Source organism: Mirounga angustirostris, unplaced genomic scaffold, assembly GCF_029215605.1.
Source record: "Mirounga angustirostris isolate CCGP_5_RB_7025 unplaced genomic scaffold, mMirAng1.0.hap1 SCAF_7, whole genome shotgun sequence".
Lineage (NCBI taxonomy): Eukaryota > Metazoa > Chordata > Mammalia > Carnivora > Phocidae > Mirounga > Mirounga angustirostris.
Genome location: NW_026991715.1, coordinates 95,941,052 through 95,956,227, shown reverse-complemented (window position 1 = coordinate 95,956,227; position 15,176 = coordinate 95,941,052). Strand labels below are relative to the sequence as shown.

Below are 15,176 nucleotides of genomic sequence, written 5' to 3'. Positions count from 1 at the left end.
TGATGGGGTGGGGATTAAGGTAATGCTGGCTTCATAGAATGAGTCTGGAAGCTTTACTTCTGTTTCTATTTTTTTGAAACAGCTTCAGGAGAATAGGTATTATTTCTTCTTTGAATGTTTGGTACAATTCCCCATAGAATTCATCAGGCCCTGGACTCTCGTATTTTGGGAGGTTTTTGATCACTGCTTCAATCTCATTCCTGGTTATTGGCCTATCCAGGTTGTCAATTTCTTCCTGTTTCAGTCTTGGTAGTTTATAGGTTTCCAGAAAGGCATCCATTTCTTCCAGGTTGCTTAATTTATTGGCATATAGTTGTTGATAATAATTTCTAATAATTGGGGTGCCTGGGTGGCTCAGTTGGTTAGGTGACTACCTTCGGCTCAGGTCATGATCCTGGAGTCCTGGGATCGAGTCCTGCATCGGGCTCCCTGCTCAGCAGGGAGCCTGCTTCTCCCTCTGACCCTCCCCCCTCTCATGTACTCTCTCTCTCTCATTCTTGCTCTCTCAAATAAATAAATTTATAAAAAAAATTTCTAATAATTGTTTCTATATCCTTGGTGTTGTGATCTCTCCCTTTTCATTCATAATTTTAATTTGGGTCCTTTCTCTTTTCTTTTGGATAAGTCTGGCCAGTGGCTTATCAATCTTATTCATTCTTTTAAAGAATGAGCTTCTAGTTTCATTGACCTGATCTACTGTGTTTCTGGTTTCTAATTCATTGATCTCTGCTCTAATCTTAATTATTTCTCTTCTAATGCGTGGCTTAGGCATCATTTGTTGCTTTTTCTCTAGTTCTTTAAGGTGTAGAGTTAGTTGGTGAATTCAGGATTTTTCTATTTTTTTGAGTGAGGCTTGGATGGCTATGTATTTCCCCCTTAGGACTGCCTTTGCAGTATCCTATTGGTTTTGGGCCAATGTGTTTTCGTTCTCATTGTTTTCCATGAATTGTTTAAGTTCTTCTTTGATTTCCTGGTTGACCCAAACATTCTTAAGCAGAGTGGTCTTTAGCTTCCAAGTGTTTGAATTTCTTCCAAATTTTTTCTCGTGATTGAGTTCCAGTTTTAAAGCATTATGGTCTGGGTGCCTGGGTGGCTCAGTTGGTTAAGTGACTGCCTTCGGCTCAGGTCATGTCCCGGAGTCCCGGGATCGAGTCCCACATCTGGCTCCGGCTCAGCGGGGAGCCTGCTTCTCCCTCTGACCCTATCCCCTCTCATGCTGTTTCTCTCTGTCAAATAAATAAAAATAAAAACAAAATCTTTAAAAAAATAAATAAATAAAACATTATGGTCTGAGAATATGCAGGGAATAATCTGTCTTTTGGTATCAGTTGAGACCTGATTTGTGACCCAGTAGGTGGTCTATTCTGGAGAAAGTTCCATGTGTACTCGAGGGGAATGAGTATTCTGTTGTTTTAGGGTAGAATGTTCTGTACATATTTATGAGGTCCATCTGGTCCAGTGTGTCATTCAAAGCTCCTGTTTCTTTGTTGATTTTCTGCTTAGATGGTCTGTCTATTGCTGACAGTGCAGTATTGAGGTCTCCTACAATTAACGTATTATTATCAATATGACTCTTAATTTTGGTTAACAGTTGGCTTATGTGGTTGGCTGCTCCCATGTTGGGGGCATCAATATTTTCAATTGTTAGATCTTCTGGTTGGACAGGCCATTTAAGAATGATATAGTGTCCTTCTGTGTCTCTAAGTACAGTCTTTAGCTTAAAATCTAATTTGCCTGATATAAGAATTGCTACCCCAGCTTTCTTTTGAGGTCCATTGGCATGGAAGATGGAACTCCATCCCTTCACTTTCAGTCTGGATGTATCTTTAGGTTCAAAATGAGTCTCTTGTAGACAGCATATGGATGGGTCCTGTCTTTTTATCCAATCTGCAACCTTGTGCTATTTTATGGGAGCATTTAGGCCGTTCACATTGAGAGTGATTATTGAAAGATATGAATTTGTTGTCATCATGTTGCCTGTGAAGTCCTTGTTTCTGTAGATAGCCTCTGTAAATTTCTGTTCTATATCACTCTTGGGGTCTTTCTCCTTTTACAGAAACCCCCTTAATATTTCTTGCAGGGCTGGCTTAGTGGTCACATATTCTTTCAGTTTCTGCTGGTCTTCAAAGCTCTGCATTTCTCCATCCATTCTAAATGCAGCCTTGCCAGATAAAGTATTCTTGGCTGCATGTTCTTCTCATTTAGTACCCTGAATATGTCTTGCTAGTCCCTTCTGGCTTGCCAGGTCTCTGTGGATAGGTCTGACGTTATCCTGATGTTCCTCCCTCTGTAAGTAAGGAATCTCTTCCCCCTAACTGCCCTTAAGATGGTTTCCTTGGTTCTAAGATTTGTGAGTTTTACTATTACATGCCAGGGCATTGGTCTGTTTTCCTTGATCATGGGAGGGGTCCTCTCTGCCTCTAGGACACGAATGTTTATTTCATTCCCCTGATTAGGGAAGTTCTCAGCTATGATTTGCTCAAATGTATCTTCTAGTCTTCTCTCTCCACCCCCTCAGGTATCCCAATAATTCTGACATTGGAAAGTTTCATGGTGTCACTTATGTCTCTAATTCTGTTTTCATGGATTTTAAGGTGTTTCTCCCAGGCCTCCTCTTTTCCCTTCTCTTCTACCAGTTTGTCTTCTAGATCACTAATTCGTTCTTCTGCCTCGTTTATTCTACTCATTAGAGTATCTAGATTGGAGTGGATCTCATTGATAGCATTTTTAAGTGCTGCCAGTTCAGCTTTCATTTCTGCCCTTAGAGACTCTATGTTGCCATTAATCAATTTCTCCATTCTAGCTATAGTCTTCATAACTGTTACCCTGAAGTCCATTTCCCACATTTTGGTTATATCTGTATCCATTTGTAAATCTGTGACAGAAGTCACAGTCTCTGAGTCTTTCCTATTTTGGGGGTTCCTCCTCCTAGTCATTCTGTTGAGGGGTGGTTGAGGGAATGTACAGAGTCCAAATTATTGACTATAACCCAAGCAAGATGCATCTATTTATAACCCAAGGGTTGCCGGCCTCTTGTTCTCCCAGCCTGTCTTCTGTGGGAGGGGCCTGCCGCGCTGTTACTCAGGCAACCCTGTTCAGGCAGAGTTGCCCTGCCCCCTGTGTGTGGGGGGGGTGGGCTCAGTGAAAACCGTTTTTGGGGGGCTTTTGTTCTCTGGCAGCTTTCCCTGGTGGCTTTCCGAGAGTCAGAGCAGAAGAGACCATTTCCAACCCTCTGCCTCAGAACAGAGAAATTGCAGTCTGTTCTTCAGTGAGCTCTCCAGGCCACACTATCTGTTTCTGTCTGTGTTGCTAAAAACTGCAGTGTCCTGGGTTGTGTGCCCCTCAGCAACACTCCTAGTCCTCGCCTCCAGGTTGGGGCACGTCTTTTCCCTTTGTGCTTCTAAAACCACCAGCTGCCCCCAGTTCACACGTGCGGCCCCATCGCTCCAGGTTTCAGCCCAGGGGGCTGCCCTAAAGTCCTTTCCCCATCGCTGCTGGTCAGCGAGTCTGTGCCCGTTCCCCAGCACAGGAGGCTTTCGCACTCTGGCAGTGCAGGATCCTGAAGGCTCCCTCCCCCTTCTGTTTATCTGCTGATATCTGCCCGTGGAATCACAGCTCCCTGCTTCTTACCTCAAAGCCAACTGCCTGTGATATTCTGTTTGTAGAGATCCAGATATATCTTCTTACATCTCAGGCTGATTTTGTGGGTATTCAGAGTGGTCTAGTAGATATCCAGCTCAATTCTGGGGACTGTTTGGAATAGGGTCCCCTACTCCTCCGCCATCTTTTCCTCCCTCCCCAAACCTTAATATGTCAAAGACTGAACTCATCATCTTACCACCCAAAAATTGATCTTCCCACTTCATGCCCCATCTCAATGAAAGGAACCATAAGAAATGCAGTGAGCCATATAAGAAATGTGAGAATTGTCCTAGACTCTTAACTATTACCCCTTTATTCCCATGTCATTCTTGTCACAGAGGACTTGAATTCTACCTCCTTTAATATCATTTGCATTTGTTCCCTCTATTTGATTCCCACTAATGGTCACTGCTCTAGTCAGTAGCTATTGCTTCTAACCTGATTACTGCCACAGCCTCCTAACTGGACTCTCTGGGTTTCAGAATGGTTCTTTTCCCATTTACTCTACACACCTCTAATAAAAGCCATCTTTTTAAAGCACTGGGTGTTATATGCAAACAATGAATCATAGAGCACTACATAAAAAACTAATGATGTACTGTATGGTGACTAACATAACATAATAAAAAAGTAAAGCATAGTTATAATCATTTCATTTTGCCGATTAAATTCCTTCAGTGTGCCACCACAACTTCCAGGATAAGAGTTCAAACTCCCTATCTTAGCAACCAAAATTCTTCACCATCTGGCTCCTGACCACTCCTCTATCTCTGCCCCCATCCCTCCCTCACAGTCAATGTACTGTCTAATCACCTAAAAGCATTTTTAGTTTCCCAAATTGGACAGGTTTTTCATGCTTCTCTGCTTCCTTTCCCTTACCTGTTTCCACTTTCTGGTATACCTTACCTCTGTTCACATTTTCATCCAACTAATAGCAGGTGGCTCCTCAAAATTCAACTAAAAGTTGAGTTTTCATCTTCTATGAGAAACTTCCTAGAGGACATGTTGAGTTTGACTTTTTATCTCCAACATTTAGCCCAGTGCCCAATATTGAGTAAGTGTTGAATACATGTTTGTAATATATAAATAAATAAAAACCTACAGACTTTGGGCATAAGTGCCTGGAATTTTTGTAGCTCCATTTTTTTTTTTTTTCAGGAATTCTGGGCAGTAACTACTCCATGTGCTTTTAGTCAACACAGGTTTCCCCCCAGGCTCTTCTGATGATTCTCTCAGCAAAGTGTATCTGAGTTCATGGACCACAGGTCAACAGGAGTGGACTAGTTAGCTCTGACAGTTGGCACTGCTACTTGGTACCAATGCAGATAGAAGGAGCCCAATAAGCATAGGAAAGTGAAAACAGATTCCTGGAATCTTCAAGGAACACAATTAGTGCTTCCTTGCTTGATTATGGAAAATTCAAAAATCAAGTACTGATCTTTTGGGAGTCTAGAATTACAGTCCTTACCATGAGGTCTTTGCTGATACCTGTAGCTCATATTTGATCACTTTCTTGACCATCTAGGACAATTCTTGATTTCTGTCATTCATTTTAATACCTGACTATATTTTGTGTAACTCTTTACCCTATTGTCTAGTTTCTCACAGTTATATGTAAGCATTTTGTAGGCAAAAACAAACAAAAAACCCACACAAAATAACATGGCCTATTTCTCAATGTGAGAAGTACCAGAAACCCAGAGAAGGATAAATATTTAGAGTTTTTCTAAGAAAGAAGGGATAAGTCTAGAATTTATAAACCTATTGTATCTAAAGTAAAAAAAAAAAAAAAGAAAGAAAAGAAAAGAAAAACTAGCAAAAAGATTATTGAAAGGTGATTTGTGAGTATATAAAAAGGAGAATTTGTAATCACCAGTAGCCACTTGCATTCATGGAGGACAAATTATGCTAAATGAACCTAATTGTCTTTTCTAACTGGTAAACTAAATTATAACAATTCATATCAATCTGGGATTTTATAACAAAAAGCACTTTATACAGATAATTCTCAGTGAGGTTGCATAACATTGTGGAAAGATAATGTATTTTTAAGCAAAACAGATATGAGTTTGAATCTTGGTGCTACTTTACTTCTCTGAGCCTCTTTTCTTCATCTGTATGTTTAAAACATATACAAAGATAATCTGTGTTCCAGTCCAGTTACTGAAACAAGCAATATCTACATTTTATGGAGACTTTATTCTAATTATCACCATTCTTAATATTCTCAGTAAACAGTGAGGAATGTAATAGTGTCTTTTTTGCATATGGGAAAATCAAGGGTAAGTTTAAGTAACTTTCCACATGACACCCAATAAGTGTGTTAAAGAACAAAGATTTGAATCCCTGTTCTCAGCTATATGCTTTCCCCTGGGCCATAGAGAAGGGAGAGCACTTCATTTCATCATTTTGTAAGCATGGAGTATGTAAAATGGTAAAGAACTGAGAGCTGGATGGTATTACAATACAGAAAGTTTATAGGCACTTAACTGACCAGACCTTCATAATGTTGATCAAAATCCACCTGGATGGGGGTGAAGTGCACTCTCTTTCACCATACAGAGCTCTGACTTGGCCTATCTTCTTCAACAATTTAATTAAATTAAATAAAGGACATTCTGATTAAATATGTAAGCAGAGAATGCAACAAGTAGGCAATATGCTGGATATCAAAATCCAGATTTATTTGAAAAGAAATAGGTAAGAAGAATGAGTCAAAATAATGAAACCAGTTTTATCAGAGATCAAGAAAAAAATCCTATATTTATGATTAAAAAAATTAAACACTCACTTCAACAGCACATATACTGATATTGGAATGATAGAGAGAAGTTTAGCCTAGCTCCTGTGCAAGAATGACACATAAAGTTGTGAGGTGTTCCATGTTTTTTCTTTCTTAAATTAAACTTCATGAGTATGGAATAGGAGAGACATGTTTTAACAGCAGTTAAATACTATGACTTAAGTTGACTACAAGCTCAATATGAATTAATAATATGGCAAGTCTACCACTTAATCTTGGGTCCCATTCAAAGAGATTCAGCATCATACACAATGAAGATGATGGTTTCAAACTGTTCTGGGCTGGTCAATCTTCACCTGGAATTTCACATTTAATTCTGAACATCATATTTTGAAAAGAACCTTGACAAACTAGAGGTCATCTGGGAAACATTCCCATGATGGTAAAAAGCTCAAAACATTATGCAAGAAATGCTTTGGAGATACTGGAGAAGTATACACCAGAGGAAAGAAGACACACGGGAAACATTATAATGAAGGATCCAACTGGAAGAAAGATTTGACTTAGTCTGTGTAGATCCAAATAGTGGACAAAAGACCATGCAAGGGAGACATTTCTCAGGGCAAATGGATGGAAGTGAATGCTAATTAAGTCTACTGTTTACCAAGCACAGAGTTAAAATGTATCTTATATACTCTATTTCTCACAAAACCCCTTTAGGTAGCAAGCACTGCTACCTCTATTTACAGATAAAAAAAAAAAATCTAGCTTAAAAGATTAAAATAACTTGCCCAATGTCCTAAAACTAGTAAGTTCCTAATGAGGGATGCATCCTGACAACCCTAAGTTGTAGGTATTATTTCAGTTACAAAAGGATCTGAATTAACAAATTTGCTAAAGGTCAAAGGTGACTACATGACAGAACTGGCTTAATAAGCACTTAACTTGTGCCAGGACTTGGGCAATATATTTCACAAGTATAGTTTATTTTAACACAACAACAGCGTGTGATGGGTATTGTTATTCCCTTCTTACAGATAAGGACACTGAGGCATAGATAGATAAAGCAACTTGCTCAAGATCATAAGTGACTGAGATTGGATTAAAACCCAGGTTTATGTGCCTTAACCACTGTGCTATGCTGCCTCTCCTAGAGAAGCAGAAAGAATTTTCTACCAACTAAAGCTCTCTAAAAATGCTTGAAGAGGCAGCCAGGTCTTCATCACTGAAGTGGTCCAAGTAGAGGCTGGTGGGCCCTGTGGGAGAGTAGAGCTATGATGAGAAACCTAGAAAATCCAAGCCTCTATGATTCTGTCAAATTTGTTTTTCAGATTCATTTTTCACAGGGTGTGCTAAGTATCAAATAGGTGCTTGGTAAGTAGCTATTGACTTGAAAGGAATAGAAGTTCTCTCTCTAGAAGGGAACCCCCAAGGGCATTGCTATGGGCGTTGTGGCTTTGCAAGTGAACTTTCTAGCTATTTGTGTCAAGGCTGAATTAGAGGGAGGCGGGCTTCCCAGCACAGCTAGCAATTAGAATCCAACCCACAAATTCATACACTGGACTGGCTGCTTGCATGGGAAGGAGAGGGAAGGAGGCACTTTCAAGGGATAAAGTAGAAGCAGCAGCCCTGTGAACTGTGGCCACAAGACAGCCTGGACAGCTGGCCTCAGTCTTGATTTGGATTAAGATGTTTATTCTGCTTTGCCTCCCAGGCCTCTCCCTTCCTGCCCCAAGGGCTGTCCACTCAAGTGTCTGAAGAGGTGATAAATTAGATACAGACTCTCAGAACCTGTCAAGAAATGTTCTTGGACTAAGATTCACATTGGGGGTGAAAGATACCCTCCCAGTGGTACTATATAGAAATCCCCTCCCTTTGCTGACTCCTATAGTTGAAAGGTCATGATCCATGAAAAAATCTGAATAAATGCATGCCATGCTGAGCTTTTGTCTGAGCATTGTGAAATGGTAATGTAGGGAGAGCATGCAACCCAAAGTCTTGTTTGGGGGTTTCCTGGGAGCAAGTTTTCTCAGAGGAATATGCATAGATTGTACATTTGGTTTTTAGAAAGAGGATAAAAAGTCCTCTTGCTCAATGCCCAGTCCACTGGTTTATCAGAACTACTCAAATTATCACTTCCTTGCATTAAAGCAGTGGTTCACAAACATTTTGGTCTCAAATCTCATTTATACTCTTAAAAATAATGGGGGATCCCAAAGAGCTTTCATTTGTGTGAGTTATACCTCTCAATATTTGCCATATTGGAAATTAAAACTGAGAAAATTTTAAAACTTCAGTCCATTAATTTCTTTTAAAATAACAATACACTGGGGCACCTGGGTGGCTCAGTCATTAAGCATCTGCCTTCAGCTCAGGTCATGATCCCAGGGTCCTGGAATCGAACCCCGCATTGGGCTCCCTGCTCGGCGGGAAGCCTGCTTCTCCCTCTCCCACTCCCCCTGCTTGTGTTCCCTCTCTCACTGTGTCACCCCCTGTCAAATTAAAAAAAATATATATCTTAAAAAAAAAAACAACAATACACCATCATATATTAACATAATATTTTTCTGAAAAATATATTTTCTAAAACAAATATATTTGGTTGAGAAGACTGTCGCTGTTTTACATTTTCGAAAATCTCTTTAATGTCTGGCTTAATAGAAGGCAGCTGGATTCTAAGATCTGCTTCTGCTTTCAATCTGTTGTGATATGTTATTTGGGTTGAAGGTTATGAAGAAAATCCCACCTCACATAGTATGTAATTAGGCAAGGGAGGAGTACTTCAACAGACTTTTTAGATAACTGTGGTGATTTTTTTTAGTACACCAAAACAGGTTAGTTGTAGTATGGAACCTGACCCCATATCAATGAACTTTTCATACTCTATTACATTAAAATCCATTGATCTGTCCTGCACTTTGAATGGATCTTTTACCCATGCATGGTTCTGTAATATCATATATTAATCATCTAGGAAATATTGATTCACTGAGTTATGCAGATCTTTCAAATTTTTTTTTTTAAGATTTTATTTATTTAACAGAGAGAGACACAGTGAGAGAGGGAACACAAGCAGGGGGAGTGGAGAGAGAGAAGCAGGCTTCCCGCTGAGCAGAGAGCCGGATGTGGGGCTCGATCCCAGGACCCTAGGATCATGACCTGAGCTGAAGGCAGACGCTGAACGACTAAGCCACCTAGGCGCCCCTTCCAAATGTTGATACATTTATTATACAATATAAAAAGATCTCATGTCTATTAATATCACCACTGATCTTAAAAGAAAAATCTTTAAATATTGGAAACTTGTCAAGCTCATGGTGGCAGGTAAAATTTTTTAAATTTCTAATTTTCACCAAAAGTTCAAATTTTATCATTGAAATCAGATAGCGTCAGCGGTTTTCCTTGAAATGACAGACTCACTTTGTTCATTTTTGAGAAAATGTCTGCCAGATACTCAAGTCTGAATAACCAGTTTGTCTGTCAGTCAATTTTTCAAGAAAAGATGGTGTTCCATGGCAAAAGTGGCTGGTTTAGTTCACAGCTCAAAAAATCTCACAAGTGCTTTTTCTTGAGAATTTGGTGTGCCTCAAAAGTGTTTTATGTGTGCTTCCCATTTTGTCACAGAAAATACTAAAAATATGTGTACTTAGGGCACCTGGGTGGCACAGTTGGTTAAGCGTTCGACTCTTGGTTTCAGCTCAGGGGGTGATCTCAGGGTCATGGGATTGAGCCCTGTGTTGGGCTGTGCACTCAATGGAATCTGCTAAAGTTTCTCCCTCTCTCTCTCCCTCTGCCTCCCCTTTGTGTGCTCTCTCTCTCTCAAATAAACAAATAAATTTTTTAAAAATATATGTGTACTCAAGGGTTGGGATTTTAATAAAACTAATAATACAGCTTCATCATAGATAATCTTAAGAAAACTGCCTTTTTGTTTTTCCCATGAGTGTGTGGTGTTGAAGTATGCAATGATAGTAGGGTATCCTGCCTTGATTTGTTCTAAAGTGGCAGCAGTTATGTCTACAGTTGCTTCTCCATCATCAGTGCAAATGTTAACTCAGTGAGAATGGCAGATGACATCTTAGTATTATTATGAAAATAGTTGTGACTTTGAAGACCTCCTAAAAGTTTCTTAAAGACTCCAGAGGCCCATGGACTTCACTTAGAGAATTGTTGGGCTAAAGTGTTGAAAGACCTTATTAAAATTCAAGTGTCTTCTGGGAGGGATGAGTAAAAAAATAAACTCTTGGCAGTCACTGTCGGCTTTGTGTGGAGGCAGGAGAGTTCAGCAAGTATGGCCTTCAACTTCAGGAGTCAGATAAATCTGGGATAGGATGCCAGATTCCACACTTTCTAGCTCTGTAAGTCATGTAATTTTTAAGGTTTTGGTTTTTTCTTCTGTAAATGGAAATAATAATCCTCAACCTTTACATTTGCTATGAGGATTTAATATGATAAGTACCTAATGCATAGTACATAATTAATAAATGTTAACTGGTTTTATAGTTTACGTTCTTATAAACTAGAAAGAATGGGATAAAAGATGGCTAAGTTCTTAATGGGAACAGGGAACAGGAAGCTGCCCGAGAGCCACAGGGTAGGAAATTGCTAAGTATCAACTAAGATTAGCTATCTAGGGGGTGCATGGAAAAGAGGTGAAGAAGAGACTAAAGACAGTCTTCACTTTCTCATTCATCTATTCAAAAAATATATGATGATAATCTACTGCATGCCAGGTTCCAATTTTGCACTAAGAAAAGCCACAAAGAAATGTGGGCTGTATATACAACTGGTATAATGGGCAGGATGTGGGATTCATGTCAGGAGACCTGGCTTTTGGGTCCAGTTTTGTACTAGCTATGTCTCCTACATCATGCCCTTTAAATCCTCTCAAATTTGGTTTTCCTATTTAAAAAATGGGAAAGATAATGAATGCTTCACTGTGATGTTTCAAGAATAAATGTTAAAATGTGGTTAAAGCAGTCTTTACTTATTTTGGTGCCTGTGGTTCTTGAAGTGATTCACCTTTTAAGGTCTTGAAAATCAATATCATGTAGATGAAGGAATCCCTCTATACTAGATTTCTTTGACTCTAAATAAGAATAATAACACCTGCTTACTTTTGAGGGGTCTTAGTATATACAGTGTCAATATAGTTTGTGTATAGTACAAGGTAAGGTGCTCAGTAAATAGCAGTTATTATTTATGATTTCACAGTGGGATAGATATACTTCACATGAAATTCGACACATAACAATCCAAGAAAATAAATGGCAGAGAAAAAATTTTATAATGATGCTGAATTTAAAAAGATACACCAGCAAACAATTAATAGTGATAGAATGAAAGGTCTGATTATCATGTAGAGACTCATTCTGTGACCAAACCATGGTGAGAGCATCTTCTTGCCTTCCTACATCCATTCTCAAGATCTAACCTCCAACCTTTAAACAGTGTTGGAAGCAAGAGACATGAATAAATGATAAATTATGCCAGCCTAAGCAGATGATCAGGCAGAACCCTAGTGGAGGCTAAGGAGTGGAGTTTGGGGGAAACAAAGGAATTGAAAGGATTAAGAAAGCATGGAAGCAGATGAAATAGTGCCCAAGGATGGATGTTATGGGTCTCTCCTGGCATTAGTGATGCTACATGGAGTACCCCAGAAGCCCATAGCTAATAACCCAGCCTTTTTGATGAGCTGAAAGATGATAAGAATATTATAGAGAAGTCTTCTCTACTCTCTACCTCATATTAAAATGTATATAAGATAGGGAATACCACCAAACTCAAAGACTGAACGTTATCCTAAATTTTTCATGGAAGTTTGACAAACTAGCAGTCAATCCACTTGGTTGTGGGGTGTATTTTATAATATTTTAAGATAAATATTTATATAGTATTTACTAAGTGCCAGGAACTATTGTAAGTACTCACACATATTGATTATTTTAATCCACATAGAGTTCCCATTTTATAGACAGAGAAACTGAGGCAAAGTAAATTTCCTAAAATATTCCATCGGTAAGGAAGAGATTCTCAGAATCTAAAGAACCTAATCTGCTAAAGAATCAAGCTCCAGAGTTCAGGTTTTTAATCATATAGCTCTACCATTATAAAGGGAGTAAACTTAGACTCCAGTTATTTTGATGCTATTAACAATACTCAGGGATTATGTGATAACGAAGAGGAGGAAGGTTGCCCATTGTTGAGGTAATCTTTGCATTACAGGATAAGATTTGCAGACGGTAAACAATGTGACTACTATTCCTCCTTAAAATGAAAAGTAGTATATTTTAACTCCCAGTTTAACCTGCTGATGGATCATCTCAAGTCTGTACAAAGGCAGTTCAGTGGAATAGGAAAGTGAGAGAGTTTATTAATGTCTCCTTCTTATCCTTAATTCCTCATCCTTCCCCCAAACTCCCTGCAGATCTTAACCAAACTTTCAAAGTTGCCCCTAGGGATGAAGAGAGCCTCAACCTTCAGGAGCCATTCACCTACTTGAAAAGAAATTGCTGGAAGAGGGTAGGAATTGATTACATTTCCTCAGAACCAGCTCACCATGAAGTGAATTTTTGGAAGAGATCTGAAACTATTGTTCAAATGATTCTGTGTAACCAAATAGTCTCTAGAGACCCCCTTTATCATATTTGCCTCTCAAAGTGTTCCCTTGTCCAAGTGTACCATCTAGGAAGTGATATAGGCTCTCCATCAGACTCTAGTTAACCAGGTGCTGAGGCTGCCTCCTCACCTGGCCAGGCCAGTGGACTTAAAAAGGGAGAAACAGCCCATGAGGATCATCTCAACTTGAACCAGGCACCTTCCCACCAAACGAAAACAGCTTCTCAATTCTGGATACAAGTTAGAATCACTTGGAGCACTTTTAAAAAATGTATCTGGAGCCCAGGTTCCACCATAGTCCAATTCAATCAGACTCCCTGAAGAGAGGGCCTGCACATCATTATTTTATGAAAGTTCTCCATGAGCTTATGATGCCAGGGTTGACTATCACTAAGAGAGACATTTAACATTTCTTCTGCATGGCCAGCATGATTCTTGTGGCTTCCTGGTCTCCATGGAAGACTTCTCAGTAGAAGAGTAAGAGTTATCACAGTAGCATTAAAAGAGCCCAGGCTTTGGAGTTCTGGGTTCAAATTCTGGTTCAAATAGTTACTGATTCTGGGGGCACCTGGGTGACTCAGATGGTTAAGCATCTGCCTTCAGCTCAGGTCATGATCCCAAGGATCCTGGGATTGAGCCCTGCATCAGGCTCCCTGCTCAGTGCAGAGCCTGCTTCTCCCTCTCCCTCTGCCATTCCCTCCGCTTGTGCTCTCTGGCTCTATCTCTCTGTCAAATAAATAAACAAATCTAAAAAAAAAAAAACCCCAAATAGTTACTGATTCTGAGGCAGCATATTTGTTTGGCATTAAGTAGCACACAGAGATAAATTAGATATAGGGTCCACCTTGAAGTGACAGAGACCTAGGGTTGAGTCCAGGTTCTTCCAGTCAACAGCTAAGTGACATCACATCTATATTTCTTCATCTGTAGAATGGGTATATTAATGCCTTCCTTGCAGGGGAGTGTGGTTTGAGATTATAAATTCTGTAAGTAAACCATTTAGTACAGAGTTGGGCTTATAGTAGCTATTATTATAAGGACTTTAAATCTCTCACATATACTCCCTCACTGTAACCTACTATCAAGCCAAACCAGACTTGTAAGGGCTGAGATTTCTAAGAAGTGGTTGGGATTAGGCTGAGCCATATCTGAGAGACCTTGTAGAACATTGTAATTATTGTGACCATTATGCTAATTTATGCAGAATAGGGATAGTCCAATTTATACTTTGAGAAGGCCACTCTGGCTGCTGTGTGAAGAACACGTTGGAGATGGATAAGAATGGAAGCAAGGAGACTAGTTAGGAGGCTATTATAATAGCCCTGGTAAAAGATACTAGAGATTTAGGGTAGCGAAGTGGCAAGAGGGATGAAGAGACATAATCTATTGAGGTTAGCTTTGAAAGGAGCAGAGAGAAGGCTTGTGTATCCACTGGATGGAGGGTAAAAAAGGAGAGAAAGTTCAGCATGTCTCTCAGGTTTCTGATTTGAAGTAAGGTAGATTATGGGCCCATTTATCAAGATGGTAGAAGGTTGAAGAAGGATTTTGGAGGATAACTGAAAGTTGAATTTTGGTCATATGACCGTTAAGATTCATAGGAGTCATTTAAGTCGAGAAAACATAGAGATGGTTAAGTATATGGGTGTGAAGTTCAAAGAGAAGACTGGATGGGTGATATATATTTGAGAATCATTTTCATTAAAATGGTGTGATTTCATGAGAATGGCCAAGATCACCCAGATGAGAATATAAAGTGAAAACAGAAATAAAAGAAAAGGAATACAGAAAGGATCCCTACAGAACACTGAAAGAAGCCTGCTGTGTTTCATACTAGAGTATACATTCCTTGAGACCAGGAATATGCCTTAATCACTCCTGGGTTCCTAGTACCTGATACATATTAGGCCCCTACTAAATATTGAATGAATCAATCAGCAAATCAATGAAGTAGGTGATGTCCCAAGAAGTATCTCTGATTCTGATATTCCAGACTGTGAGTATCCTCATGTACATGTTTTCTGTGAAGTAGGAGTTATAAGTTCTAGAAAGCGATCTCAGCACCAGAGGAAACATGACTCTTAATCATCTAGAGAATTCTTACTATTGTAAATCTATGGCTCCCACGGTCTTTTGCCTGAGGAAGCTATTTGATGTTCAGGCCTCCACACAAACA

General features: G+C 39.4%; 1 non-coding gene across 1 annotated transcript; it reads left to right on the top strand.

Annotated features, from left to right (window-relative positions):
* Positions 1-6,425: 6,425 nt before the first annotated feature.
* LOC123836549 (U6 spliceosomal RNA) lies at positions 6,426-6,532 on the top strand. The gene has a single exon (XR_006788978.1). It is a non-coding gene; the product is annotated as a U6 spliceosomal RNA (small nuclear RNA).
* Positions 6,533-15,176: the final 8,644 nt, after the last annotated feature.